The 15073-nt window shown below is 34.8% G+C and overlaps 1 long non-coding RNA gene across 1 annotated transcript in view; it reads right to left on the bottom strand.

The window, feature by feature from the left end:
* The window catches only part of LOC108660824, a 1755-nt gene extending 936 nt beyond the window's left edge, over positions 1–819 (bottom strand). Inside the window, exons 1-2 of the long non-coding RNA XR_001926516.1 lie at positions 782–819; positions 46–121 (exon numbers count right to left, since the gene is read on the bottom strand). This is a non-coding gene — a long non-coding RNA (uncharacterized LOC108660824). The remainder of the gene's footprint in view (positions 1–45; positions 122–781) is intronic.

The raw sequence follows: 15073 nt of genomic DNA, 5'->3' as shown, positions 1-15073 counted from the left end.
TAAAAACCTATTTTAGATAATTAAGATGATAGTAAGGTTACTCACAGTACTAGGAGTTCGATATACTCCTATTCTCGGTCTTCGGGCACAACCTCTTTACCTTTGTTAGAGAGCTCACCACCTATACATCATACGTGACACGAATTTCAATAAATTGTATCAATTTATCATAAAGTATTTCAAGCTCTATAAATCTATATGAATGCACGAAATGTGATGCAAAATGTTCGAATAGCCTTTTAAATACAGTATTCGACCTAATTCGCACTATTCTCGATGTAATTGGCTAAAACCTTCAATTTAACTCCAAATCAATTTCTTTCACCTTCTACACTCCAATTATATTTAAAATACCTCAATGACTGTGAATATGATTCAATTTATCAGTCTAAACCATAAATCGCACATGTCTATACATTAGGTAAAAATTAAGATTTTCATGCCAAAATTTCCCATTAAATTTCTAGCCTCGTCAATCATTAAATACCACCAAAATATCATGAAATATCATCAATTTCAGCCTCAATATCCTCCCTAGAAAATTCGGCCTCTTGTGGGCTTGTGAAGAACAAAGTGATTCCTTGCTAGATTTTCATACTTTCCATTACTAAACAACCAAAAACACTTAATTAGCTTGAAATCTAGCAAAATCAATGCTCAAAACCTCTCCTCTCAAATTCGGCCAGCATGGGTTCATCATGTAAACTTGAGTTCTAAGCACGAAAAATGAAAAAGAAAGCATGGGCAGTATAAATCACAAGATAAAATCATAAAATTTTACCTTTATTAGCTTAATCCCTTGAAATCGTACACTTTTTCTTCAATTTTCTCACCTAGGGTTTGTGTTCTTTCCTTTCTTCTTCACTTCATGCTTTGGTCGGCCATATGGGTGAGACTAAGAGAATTTTAAATAGATGTTATAGGGAAATTCTAGAATAATCCAAGCTTGACAAGTGGCATGTTTTCATTGGTCCATGTGTAATACCTATCCATTAGGCAATCTCTCTCCACCACCTAAATTTCCTCAATTATCCATGATAATATTGGATAAAATCCATGTGCTGGACAAGTGTTGGGTGGTGTAAAATTATAATTTTGCCCTTGAGCGGCAAAATGACTATTTTATCCCTATGCTTCGAAAAATACTAGGATTACAATTTTTCACTTTTCAACCTCAAATCATACTCCAATAAGTCAAATGTGATCAAAATATTTCAAAAAAATTCCTATTTTGTCCTTGAATGACAAAATTACCATTTTGCCCTTAGAATATGAAAATTTCAATTTGACTCCAAATCGCTCCTCGAACTCTAAATCACCATTTTAAATCATTCTTGGACTGTAAAACTTTCAATTTTACCCTAAAATCTCTATTTGATCTAGTTCGAGGCTTAAATCAACTTTGTTGTACCTCTAGGTACAATACCTACTTTTGTAAATTTTTCAAGGGACTCTCCTAGTATGCAAACATGTTATCCATCACATGTATGTCATGACAAGTATTTTATAAGGTCTGGCTTTACAACATATTAAGCTAGACATGATACTATTCTTAAGGCATATTTAATGCATGACCAATATACAACTTAGGAATTTAATCCCTTCCCAAAGCTATGGAATCATTCCCTTTAGAATTCATCTTAAACCTTATTTTGAAATTGCATCATATGTTAATCCTCTTAGACATGTAAAAATTCATTCAATTGGAATGGAAACCAAGCACATCATTCCACTGGCGGATTTTTTACCTCGATGGTTCATAGCGATTTCCATAATCATGGCAAGCTTAATAGAATCTAGTAAATACAAAATATTAATCTCAATATTCTATTTCTAAGCAAAGATCATTAAACTTAACAAATTTTTTAGTCAAACCATTTGATCGTAGGTGGATCTCTATCCTTAGAAATGTAGCATCTCTCATACATATAATCATAACAAGTTTATCAACTTATTTTTGAGAAAAACAACAAGGTCCATGAACCATTGGTTAAACCATACATACTTCCTGATACACATCAAAACATAGCAGACCCTTTAATAACTCTTTGAACTAGTAATCATTAGTCTAGTCAAATTTTACCAAATACAAATGACAATCTCTGGGAGACTCCCTAATCTAACACATCAATTCTTAGCATGTTTTCGAGTGTTCAAATCGTGAGCTCTTGCCAACCATCCACGTACGGATGTTAAGCTGTACTTAAAATTCCAATCTGACACATAAGGCTTCTTGTAGCCTTTCCCCAAATCGATTAATAAATGATGCCCCCCTTTGAGTTTGCACATACACAAGGGATACATCAAAGTGGAGTTCTAAAGAAATCATTGAAAATAGTTGATGAGCATCCCGACAATTTACATGTCTAGATTATTAGCATGGGCCTTAGCCATTTCTCCACCGTCTACATTTACTTGGATCTACTTGTAACCCACTTTAGACATCACATATTTTAAAAGCCAATATTGCTTAATTAGAATTCGTTTTAAGGGCTTGACATATAAACAATTCTCTTTAAGCATCTAGAGTGTAACTTTTACGTGTTACACGTATCCCTCACATGCACTAGAGTGTCATCTACTATTACAACTCTAATTTATCTAGTTGCCTTTTACAACTTATTCTATCCATTAGATCATAACATTGAATACTTGTGGATCACCATCATATCTTTGCCTTGTCTTATTGAGAGCTCTTCCTTGTTTGCTATTTTAACTAAAAATGAGCACATTGAGAGAATCACCCTCCAAGGTTTTGTACCTTGCCTTTATAGGCTTATCGGGGGCTAAAACATCATCAAGTCTAAATAAGAGCAAAAAAATCATTACCTCAGACCAACATTTCCGTTCATTCTTATTCTCGTAGTAATTCTATATACTACATGACATATCAATCCCATGCCTCAACATTCATACATATATGTCAGCTCCTTGAGCTTAACATTTGCACTTTGGAAAAGTTCTTTGAACTACCCCCATCAAAGGTGTTCATAAAATAGTTAACAAGCTTGTTTCATGTGGTCCAGTGCCTAAAGCAACAACCCTATTCTCATTATTAAAGTCCTGTCCTGTATCATTTTGCCTCAAAGCTAACCTTACAGCGATAACAATGTAAGTCAAGGGCTCCACCTTTAGCTACCAATCATAGCTCCCTTCACCGGGTATACACGTACACTGCTAGACCACTCATATATCACTCACAACTATCCAAATTTGGCCTCTTAATTGGGCTCAACATAATCACATATACTAAATCAAAATTAAACTGAACAAACTGATCTTGGGGAGTTTATCCAAAACAAAGTTGCCCATCAAGCAAATACAAAAAAGCAATCCTCCTTGGATAAGAACAGATAAGTTGTCGATTTGTACGCAAGTATACATATCAAACAAGTAATATACATATCTTTGTTGAACACTAAAATTATGACAAACTAATCTTATTCAAGTAATTGGATTTTGGAGGCAATTAATTAAAACCAAATTTAATCAAAAACTAAACTAAGTAACAAAAACTTAAAATTCACTAGAGAAAGGCAATAGATTAAAACCTAGGCTTATGGGTTCATTCAACAATTAATTTGACACAAGTTCTCTTATTATTTACATTCATGGGTGGTTTTACTATCCTAGAATCCAAAGCTATGTACAAGTCTTTGTCAAGATGCTTGCACAAAAACCTAACTTAATTGGGTCATTATATGTCTATAGGAATCAATTAAATAAGGTTCATTAAGCTAGTGCTCTAATTTGGCTATCTATGGCAATTAGCATATGTCTACCCAAATCGCAAATCAGATCACTTAAGTGAGGTGAACATACACTATTCAAATCTTAGTCCAATCTAAAATCTCTCATTGAGTCTCAATTAAATTCACATATTAATTACTTGTTGATCAGGCAATTAAAAGAATTAAGAACTTATTTTAATAAGCAAAATTATACCCATTCATAATAAATAAAAGAGAAACTAATATTGAAACTATATGTTGAAATCCACCATAATGCTAGAACAATAAATTAGTTCATAATATCTAAGTAAAACATTATCCGAAGAAATTTAGCCATGAATGTAAGTTAAAGAAAATAAGAGAAACACAAAATAAAGAAAGAAAATATCGTTGAAGCTTTTTTATCTTGAAAATCTCTCAATCTCTCTTGCTTTCTAGCTTTGTTCTTGGCTCTAATCTTTAAAATAGCTATTACCGTTTTCAATTAAAGCTCTGAAAAAAGGCCCCTTAAATAGGCTCTAAATAACCTAATTTCCAAAATCCCCGTCAAGAGTTTTATTTTTGGAAAACTACATGGCATCATTTTTCCATTGCCGTGGTGCTAGATTCTTGATGATTTTTCTCAAACTAGGCAAACTGGTAAACATGAAAGTTATATCTATACCTCCTATCTTTCCAATGGATCAAGAATCACGTCAATTGAACTTTTGGAGTGAAAGATATGCTCACAATACCATATCATGTTCAGTTCATATCATGTTCAGTTCATGCAGTTTCCTACTATGCTCCAAATTTGACAAGGCTTTTGACCATGATACAATCAGAATGGGGTGAAGTGGTCAACACCAAAGTTGTAGCTCTTCCTATGATCTTTCCAATGGATAATATATTGTATCAATTAAACTTCTGTAGTTTAACTTTTACTCAAAAAATAAATCTATGCAAATAAAACATGAGTCCATTATGCTCCTTTCTTCACCAATTGAAGTTATTTTCGATCCTACTCCTACAAAAACATAAAATAAACATAAAAAATATAAAACTAACATTATTAACTTAAAATAAAGATTTAAACATAAATTAAGCTAAACCAATAAAATAACTAAAAACACCTAAATTCAATCCTAAATATTGTCTAACTTAGCCTAATTAGGTATTTAATCTCCCATGAAATATTTGTATCTGATGCACACATCAGGATATTCATTTCATCATAGTAAACATTTCTAGTGGTAAAGCCACTAACAAAATATTAGAATCATAGTCCAGTGTCGAAGTCACTGACGAATATATCAGAATCATCATCCAATACCAAAGCCACTGACAAAATATCAAAGTCACATGGCAAGAATCTCTACTCTACCAAATTTGCATCATACGAGCAATCATTGTTCCCACAAGGCCTACACTTAATTTACTATGGTGGGTTTCAAAATTTAGGCATAAGGTTACGCTTGTTGCTATAACCAAACGTCTTTACTCCTAGATTAATTCATGTTTAAACACAACTGCCAATTCGAAGGATCTTTTAAACATGTTTCCATCTAGTCCAAAAAACTTAGAGCCATAATCTTCCAAGTCCAAAGTCAATCTAAAGCATTGCCAGTTGTAATCAATGGCAACACAACTAGGGTTTCAAATTGTTCACTTTTTTTGAGTGCGAAAAACTATCAAAGTCATCGTTTTGTTGGCTCATATTCTTATGAAACCTCTTAAGGATTAAATCATTCAAAGAAGTTGTTCCCAAACATTCAAAACTACTCATATAGTAGCATCCATATTTACTCATAATTCGGGAAATCAAATCTTACTTAATAGCAATCTAATTTGTTTATCCTAGAAGTCAATATCATCAAATTTGCCGAAGAGTCGTGGTTCTTAATTTAGACTATACAAGACTTGTATGCATATGTGTGCTTTCAGGCTTTTCATATTACACATTACATACGTGGCAGGGCATTCTTAGTCTTATATCCATCCTCTAGACATAACCACTAGTTAACAATTCCCTCCTATGGAACATCTTTTTCCATATAATGCACCTAAATTCATAAATTATACAAGTTTGAAAATATGCTTACATATTTGGTAAGCTTTAAATAGTCCATGATCATGTAACCATAATTTGTAAAACTTCTTTACATTCGCAAGTACACACTCAGAAGATTACTCTAATGTGACTATTCCATATTATGTAGTATGCCGAAATTATTTTTTGGGCATTTTCCAATACCAAACAATCATGTACCAAACAGATTTTTAAACTGATCTCCAAAGCAGTTTATGTGCCAAGTTCAAATACAAAACTCCCATAAAGAACTCCACTAGAATCAAAATTTCCAAGTCATTTGCCTTTAAGTAATCAAATTCTTTATTAATCCTTTATTTGACGGCCTTCATGCCAAGCATGGCGAAACTTAAGCTCATCCTTAGAGCTAATTCATTTACTAACCCCGTTAAACTATGACCATATGTCAACTATGACAAACACCGGTGCTTGCCCTTGGTCTAATTCATGTACTTGTAAATTCTAAGCCGTAGTAGGCCAAAATCAATCTTGGGAATTCTCGACCACCAGATCGAAATTAAAATTAGCTCCATCTAAGCTGCCATGCCCATATTCAACACATATATGCATATAAATTATTTCGAAAGCCTAATACCATTTTTACATGTGCATGGCAAGCTCATTATACCATCATCATGCATAAACAATAACTAGTAAACATGTATAAAATTGAATAGCAAGGTCGATTGACCATATAGTCTTATGGACAGAAACAACCAAACATAATTAACATAATGCACTTACTTTAATACAAATTCAATCATTCAATTTGTTGCCAGAGGCTTTAAACCATTGCCTTAACATGTAATTAGGTTCTATTGGACCTAATAGTCCCATCTTATCCACCACGACTAAAAGTCGTAGAAGCATATTCTCCTTAATATCTCATTAAAGCATTTTGTGCCAAAATTAACTCAATGATGGCTCATGTCTCTAGGTGGTATTCTTCTTGAAAAAAAAAGGTAACAACAATCTTATTCAAAACGCAAAGTTCAAAGGTAGGTTGGCTTACTAAAGACATGGGAATTCATGTAGCCTCTTGTCCATGATTTATGCTACGCAGCCACAAACCAAAGGCAAGACTCTACACTAATCCTGACACTTCACTGACAAACACAAAAGGGCCTAAGACACTCTAAGCCTAAGGCTTTGATACCAACTTTGTCACGATCCAAATCAGGAAATTGTGACAGATGCACAAGTTCAACAAGCAAAGTCTACGAAACTCGAACAAGCCTTAAAAATTTGAATCAAATCAAATTTTCAAAAGTTCTATAGATTAGCATATTCGCATTATAACTAAAAATTCAAATGCATAAATGGTGCCTTGTGGCACTTAGTTCATACTCAGTAATTAACATACCATACACAAGCCATACATTGGCTAATAAGCTGGTTTATCCCACAGAACCCTTAACATAATAACATATGGCACGTCATGCCTACATAAATCCAAACCTAACACGGTTAGGAAACCAAAACTATAAGTGAAATCTACCATAACTTGAACTCAACAGAATGGACAGATTAGGTAAAAAACATACTGGATGCCAAAATTTATCTATCAAGAGACGATGTCGGCCATGCAATCCCATAGCTTCACTTATCTACACATGGTACAATAGAAGGGTGAGTCATCTAATACTTAGTGATAAGGAAGCTAACATATCATCATAAACACTTATATGTAAATATATAGAAACATATCTAGCCATAAAGTAAACATGCCTATTTATCAAACATCTCCATAGAAAAAAGTTCCAGGATCATTCTATGATCCTATGTGCTCACCTCATCATATCATATCTCGCTGTGAACACATCTCAAACGGCATCTCTGCATTCAAGATTAATCTAATCTATGTCTTCGTAAATAATGTATATCAAATCAAGGCTTACTTTTACAGCCATCACTAAGCCAAGCTCCATAAGCACACCATAGTTGTCAAGCACAATATCAAATTGTAATATATAAATTCCTTACCTCAAAGCTTTTCGTTAGATATCAAACATAATTAAATTTTACATCGATAATCACATGTTTGTATATTATATTATGCCATTTACAATGCATTTCATCAATGATCAAACATAGTCAACGAGTGGTCTGTTGGGTTTGGCTATGGAGGGCATGCTTGAAATTATGTAGTAGAAAATAAATTAAAAACTTTAAAAACAAAACATGCCTCCACCCACAGATCACCATGGCGATATTTTAACACATAGAATAACATATAAAATCATAAAATTAGAAGCTAATCTTGCCAACGTTCTTATGATCAAAATAGTAATCTCCTCAATGCAACTCGTGAACACTACAAGAGGCAAAAAACCCTAGCCAATCAAGCTTTAACCTCCAATGGTAGAATAGATGATCTCACTTGAACCTTTCAACAAAAGAGGGAGAGTTTAACTATGCTTTTGTGGTAGCCAAAAAAGACAACATTTGTCCTTTTCCACTTCACACAAGGGTGGGTGAATCACACACTTGAAAAATTGCTTGAAAAATAATTTTTCTTCTTCACAAAGTATGTGACAGCACACAAGGAGAAAAACCTTTCTTTTCCTTATCTGACAAATGTTTTTCTTCATATGTTGAAAATAGTTAAATGTGATTTATATAGCTAGGTTAAAATTACCTTTAATTTTGTAATAAGGCCCTCTAAATTATAACACATTACAATATAGACCCATGACTTAATTAAACTATTTTAATTAAGCCTAATGGAAATTAAATTGAAATAATTTTCTTTATATTATTGTATTTTTGGCGTTGTAGTTATAACTATTTAGATATTATGCCCAAAACTTAATTAAACTCTTTTTAATTAAGTTTATAGAAGTTAATTACCTACTATGTGATTTAAGTTTCACTTAAATCACTCTTTTAATTTAATTCAAATGCAATCATTGTGCGTGACCCATTAGGTTCCTATCATATTGGCAATGAAATTTATTAATATAAATTTCAATCAATTAATATATAATCAATTCCATACACCAAGATTAGCATCTAGCAATGCATTATGGCCACCCAATTGTTAGGAAAGCCAAAGGGTTCTTAGATAACTTTTCAGTATACAGTCTATCAGTGTAATTCACTCTCTTATCATATATCCTAGAGATAATAAGAGCTTGGTACAGTGTGTCACAGGCTTGGAACTTTAGCCATGTTCCGTGTGGCTTTGTAGTTTTATGTTCCTAAGACTAAGCAAGCCTTAACAACATTTCTTGAATATTAGCTCAGAAACGTAAAGTAAATAAATATGAAGAAAAAGATTAGGCAGAATAAAAAGTATTATTGCTCTAATGAGAGAAAAGTAAAGTAGCTAAGATCTAAGCACAAAGTAAATTGCGTAATTGCTTGATGAAAAGACTCAGCAGGTTAATGCCTTACAAAAACTCTCTAAGTTGATATTTATAATAGCCTACTTGACCCAAACTTGCTGTGCGAGTAAATTAAAATTACATGAAAGAAAAGTCCTAAAACTAAGCCTACTTGGTGAGCAAGTAATCTCACAAGTAAGGAAAATTGCAAGTATTCTAGGAACCCTTACAACATGCTTGGCTACCATGTCAGCAGCACTATGCCTCTATATGCTGACTAGTGTGAGCATGGAGGCTACTGCTTTAGCTTGTTACTGCATGCGGGCTACTATCTAGTGCATATGGCCCTCTTACAGGTGGCTTAAATTTCTTTTAAGCTCTGTGGCCCGGTGTAAGTATGGCTTGGAGTAGTGCGCCTCACTTAGATGAGCATTTCGTGTGTGTGGCTCATCTCACTTAGTGTGCTACTCATGGGTGAGCTAGCCGGTGTTCATGTCAAATCCTCCAAGGCAAAGCCTACCAACCTATGGTCTTTCTCAATGTCGGTCTCCATGGGCGAATAGCTCTTGGAAGGGCTGGCCTAATCGATGGCACCCCATGTGTTCCTAGTCTAGTCTTCCTGTTTGTAACACCTCGTGACCTAAAATGGTGGTTAATACGATTGTAAGAACAAGATTGAGACCTATAGAGGTTAATTTAAGAGTTTAGGAGTGGTGGAGGAGGAATAGAATATTTTAGAATAAAAATATTCCATAAGTAATAAAATAATAATATTTTAATAATATTTTATTAAGGTCTTCGTAATGGAGTAGAGAGGAGCGATGGAGCTAAACCGAGATAAATGAAACTTTTTTGGAACCCAGAAAGCCAAATAGAGAATTTTGGAATTTAATAATATTTTATTAGTAAAATATTATTAAAATAATATTAAAATATTTCTATTATGAGTGGTGGATAAACTCACATAATCTATGTGTTGAACTTAAGTGGGGGAGTTATACCATAATTTTGATGATTTGATGGATAAAATATTATTTTATTGATTATAGAGTATTATTTTAATAAGTAAAACTTTACTGATGTAAGTACTAATACTAGTACATGTAATTTTGGAAGGAATGAAGGCACAAAAAATTATGTGGGATAATGAGATGTGCATGTGAATTCGCTATTACGTGCAAACTATTGCACGCAAAAAGGAGAAAGTTAGTGGAGAACATGTGGGACCCCCCACCATGTGGAAGATGACAAAGAGAAAAAGAATAAAGAGTATTTAATGGAAAGAAAACCATGATTTGGTAAAGATAGCCCATGGTAAACAAAGCAATATTGGTAATGTGACTTGAAAAGAAAAAGGCATAATCATAACATTTAATGGAAAGAAAACAAAATAAAGAAATTTGAGTTGATGGGGAACTTGGTAGAATCCGCCCATAAAAGTGAAAAAGTAAGGTTTCAAAGCTTTTTTGCCTTGTGATATTTACCCACATAAAAGAAAAAGAAAAATGCCAAAAGTTACCAAGCTTTGGGCAATCTAGCCCTGAAAGAAACGGAAAGGAAATGGGAACTTTCACAAGGCCATTTCAAGCTCATTTCTTGTTATATCCGCCCATACCAAAGAAAAAGCAAACAAAGTGAGTTTGCCTTGAGAAATCTGCACCTTTGAGAGAAAAGAAAGAGAATCAGCCTTGAAAGCAAAAAAAAGGAAGGAAGGAGAAAGAAGAAAAAAGAAAGCAGAAAGAAGAAAAAGGCTTGGAGGAGGCTCAATTTTGGAGAAAATTGGAGAAAAACCAAAAAGTTTTCTCTTGCATGCCATTGTTGGAGCTTGAAGGAGAAAGTGAAGCTTCGGCTTGGTGATTCTAAGCTAAAAAAGGTGAAAGTTATCATTTTGTTTGAATGCATGCCTTGTGAACTGAATGTAATGTGGGATTGTGCTTGTGATAGCAAGAATCTTCAAGGATTCAAAAGAGCCAAGTGCATGCAAGTAGGTGGATCTTAGAAGTATGGTGATTTTGAGCAAGACAAGTGATGGGTAAGTGTTTTAATCTTGAGATCATAAGTGGAAAGGAAAAATGAGATGTGTATTAATTATTTATGCTTGTGGCAGCAATAGTGACTAAGGATGTGAGGAGATTGTGAGCTATATGTGGAATTCAAGATAAAAAAATCATAAGGTAAGCATGCAATGTGAGTACATTATGTTATATTGGACTTGGTTAGTTAAAAGTTCATAGATTGCATGTTAGATTATTGTGAATAACAATGATGAAAAATGTGAAGCTAGATTAAAGATTCATTGATTGAAGTGCTGCCCATATATGTATACAATTAAGTATATTGAGTTTAATTTGTTGCTAGGAAGTGTGTAAGTGATGAAGGTTTACCGTGGTTGTGTACCGAAGGAGATAACGGGTGACCGGCAAGTGGAATTAGCTAGAGATGTACCTGAACCAATAGCGACATAGTGTCTTGCTATTGTGAGGTGAGTAGAGGGTGTCTATTTCAAAAAAATTCCATAAACTATATATATCGATATGCATTTAATAGACATGTCGATTTTCTTTAAGTGCAATTGTGGACAGCATGAGTTGGTAGAATGCTAGGTGCTTGTGAATGCCATTCTTTTAGAAAGGTTTTGTATATATATATATATATATAAATTATATATGTAAAGGGTTTTAGAAATCGAGAAACAAGCTCTTTACCACAGTTTATGTCAAAATGTGCCTTATTGTTTGTGTGATGTGCATTCATGAATAATTATATGTTCACCATGCTAATTTGATATTTAAACCTTATGCAAAGGTTTTACATTATAAAGTCTTACAAAAAGGGATTTTATCACGTCACTATGATTGGTACTTTGGAAATAGATTTAAAATAAGCTCTTGAGAACCTAATTTTTTTTTAAATGGTTTTTGTCAAATCGGGAGATTTGAGAGTAGGTCGAATGTCAAATCGGGATAGTGTGACCCTTGTGCACAAGTGAGCTCTAGCTAGAGAACCTTTGGGTCACCGGCGGGCTATTAGATGTGGCTAAGCCACAGTCTGTGATATATGCACGTGGCACGGCCACAGGATGATATACATGGCTAGGCCACCAGTTGATATACGTGGTTGTGACCCCATGATTTCTCCGATGTCGGCCAACATAGTCGAGACTACCATGGCTATGGGAATTTGGTGGAAAGGGCCTCTCAGATGTTATTTCCTTGGAAGCGGGTCCATGAGTTGATTACTAAGATTACCTACTCGATAGTGATATCTCTTTGGGTTTTCAAACATGCATGATTTCGCATGGTGAGAATCATAAGTTTTTCACAACTCCTTTATTTATACAATGATTTTATATTTAATTCCTTGAGGACAAGTTGATTTATGAGCTTATGTATAAGCTTTGATAATGCTTGATTTTATGGGGGCATGCATGCTTACGCTGGTTTGATTTGAGGAAGGATCTTAAATGAATTTCGAGGGTAAAAATCTTTCACTTGCACTAGTTTTCATACATTGATTTAAATGATTACTTTGTATTAAAATGCTTGGTTTTACATATAAGGAACAAATCTTCTTTGGAGTTAAATTATTTATATATATTCTTATGTTTTAATATTCAAATCTTCTATCCCTAGCTTGTTTCCCATCTACGCCTGCTCACAAAGCCGATGATCACTGAGTTTGTGAGATTCACCCCCTTAACTTCTTTTTTCTTTTTTACAGATAAGTGATCAGGTCAAGTGTATTGCCTTAACATATTTAGACTCACTACGACATAGGTAAAGGCATCTCTTAGACTTCCACTCCGAGTAGCTCTGCTGCATAGGGATCGTGCTGTGTAAAACAGTTAAACTTATAAAAATTATTAATTTATCAAATGGTATCGCTCAAAACCATGAGGTTGTGTAATGAATTCTAAGTGTGATGTTTGAATTTATCGTAAAGCCTACTAGAATTGGGTATTGTTATCTACTTGCTACGTCTTAATTATAGCTTCTTATTCAGTTTAAGTAAACAATAGTATTACTACACGTCGAATCACATACGCATTAAAATGTTTGATTTAATTAACAGGGATATCAACTAAGGCTTGTCTAGGATTTGACGTGTTCTCCCACAAGTCTCGGATACCGGTAACGATCGGGAAGAAGGTCGATACATTGTTAATGGGCAGTCAGCATGTGCAAGCCCCTATGGTGTGCAACCACTTATTGCTAGGCTATGTAGTATGCTGCTTGTGCAGGGTCTATCTACTAGTGGGTTTGGCACACGGACACTGATGGTGTGCAGCCCATACACGCTACTAATGATGTTGCGCAGCCCATATGTACTATTATCATGAGCATAGCCTCCTAGCACTATGTGCCCCATTAGGGCTTCAATTGTGTGGCCCGACAGTGCTGGGCTAATGTATGTGCAGCCTCCTCCTAAGAGGTTCTATTGTGTGCCCTTCTGCAACGCCCTGTGCTGCCTAGTACTTTGTGTACTAACCCCTATCGCTGGGCTGTGTGCTGTGAGGCCTATGTGCCATAGATTTGCTAGTGTGTTTGGCATGTGAATTTGTGGAATGGGCACCTAGTGTGCATGTCATGCAATTGTGTGGGCTTGGCCTATCGAACTGCCATTCCATGTGTGTTGAACTGCTGGTTTGAGTGCTGCTGTTGTGACCTGACCACCTGATGCTGAGGCTATCTAAAAACCCCTTACTGCAGATTGCCTACTTGCAGTCCTTAATGAATTCCTTACCCTAGTCATGCTTATGGGTTAGGTAGTAGACATGCGTGTCATTGGGTTGGCAATGGCAAGTTGGACTAGGCATGGATTTGCAGACCGTGACATTCTCCCCCACTTGATGTAGGCAACACCCTCATTGCTTGGCGATCTCTTGCCATAAGTCTTTGACAGATTCCCCACATTCTATGTGGGTGCATTTGAGACTGCTTTTCCTTTACTATTTAGGAACTCTAGGTGTGTTCGTCCATGTGGACTTTCGACTCACTACTAACCTTTGTCATCCAAGTACATGGCTCTTATATGTTTAGTACACATAGGTTTTGAGCTTGACGCATAAGTACTGTTAATGCTCGATTTATCAAATCGTCTCTTAAGAAAATCTCGTTTTTCCTCAAACTTGTCAACTAAATGCACCAACATTTCCTTGAGATCCTTGACATCCTTTACGAGTTGGTAGTGTTGCCGCCATGTCACTATCATCAATTCATCTAGCCCTTCATCTCAGTGAATAACCCCATTCACTATGTTGTGCCAATCTTTTTGAAGCCCGTTGCTATCAAACTCTAGTTGATCGATGTTGTCTTCAACGTATTCAAAGTTGCTCCACATCTCATGAGTGATAACCATCTTCAAGCGACATACGTGATTATCCAGTGCTTACATGATGTCCTCAGACTCTTAACACTCCATGGCATGTGTGTGTGCAATTTTCTTGTTTACAAAACTCACACAATCTTGAACCAAGGCATTCAAGAACGACATAGTCTTTCATCAATTAATGACATTCTACCTTGTAGTTTTCAAACCTGTATTAGAACAACTCTTCTCACCTTTGGCCCTTAAAGATGACAAACTTTTCTCTGATACCAACGAGAACTAAAGTTAAGTTTGAAGAAAACAAAGAAAAACAACAAGTTAGTATAAAAAAAGGATGAGTGAACAAATTAGTATTTGCGCAATTTGATGCCTTATAAAAACTCTCTAAGGTGGTATTTATAATAGCCTACTTGACTTAAACTTAGTGTGCAAGTAAATTAAAAGTTCATGAAAGGAAAGTCCTAAAACTAAGCCTACTTGGTAACCAAGTAATCTCACAAGTAAGGAAAATTGGCAAGTATTCTAGAAACAATAGAAACTTGCTTGGCTACCAAATCGACAGCACTATGCCTCTATGTGCTGGCTAATGTGAGCGTACAGGCTATTGCTGCAACCTGCTG

This window comes from Theobroma cacao, chromosome 2 (assembly GCF_000208745.1).
Source record: "Theobroma cacao cultivar B97-61/B2 chromosome 2, Criollo_cocoa_genome_V2, whole genome shotgun sequence".
Taxonomy (NCBI): domain Eukaryota; kingdom Viridiplantae; phylum Streptophyta; class Magnoliopsida; order Malvales; family Malvaceae; genus Theobroma; species Theobroma cacao.
The sequence above is the reverse complement of the archived record's forward strand: the minus strand, read 5'-3'. Positions and strand labels throughout refer to the sequence as shown.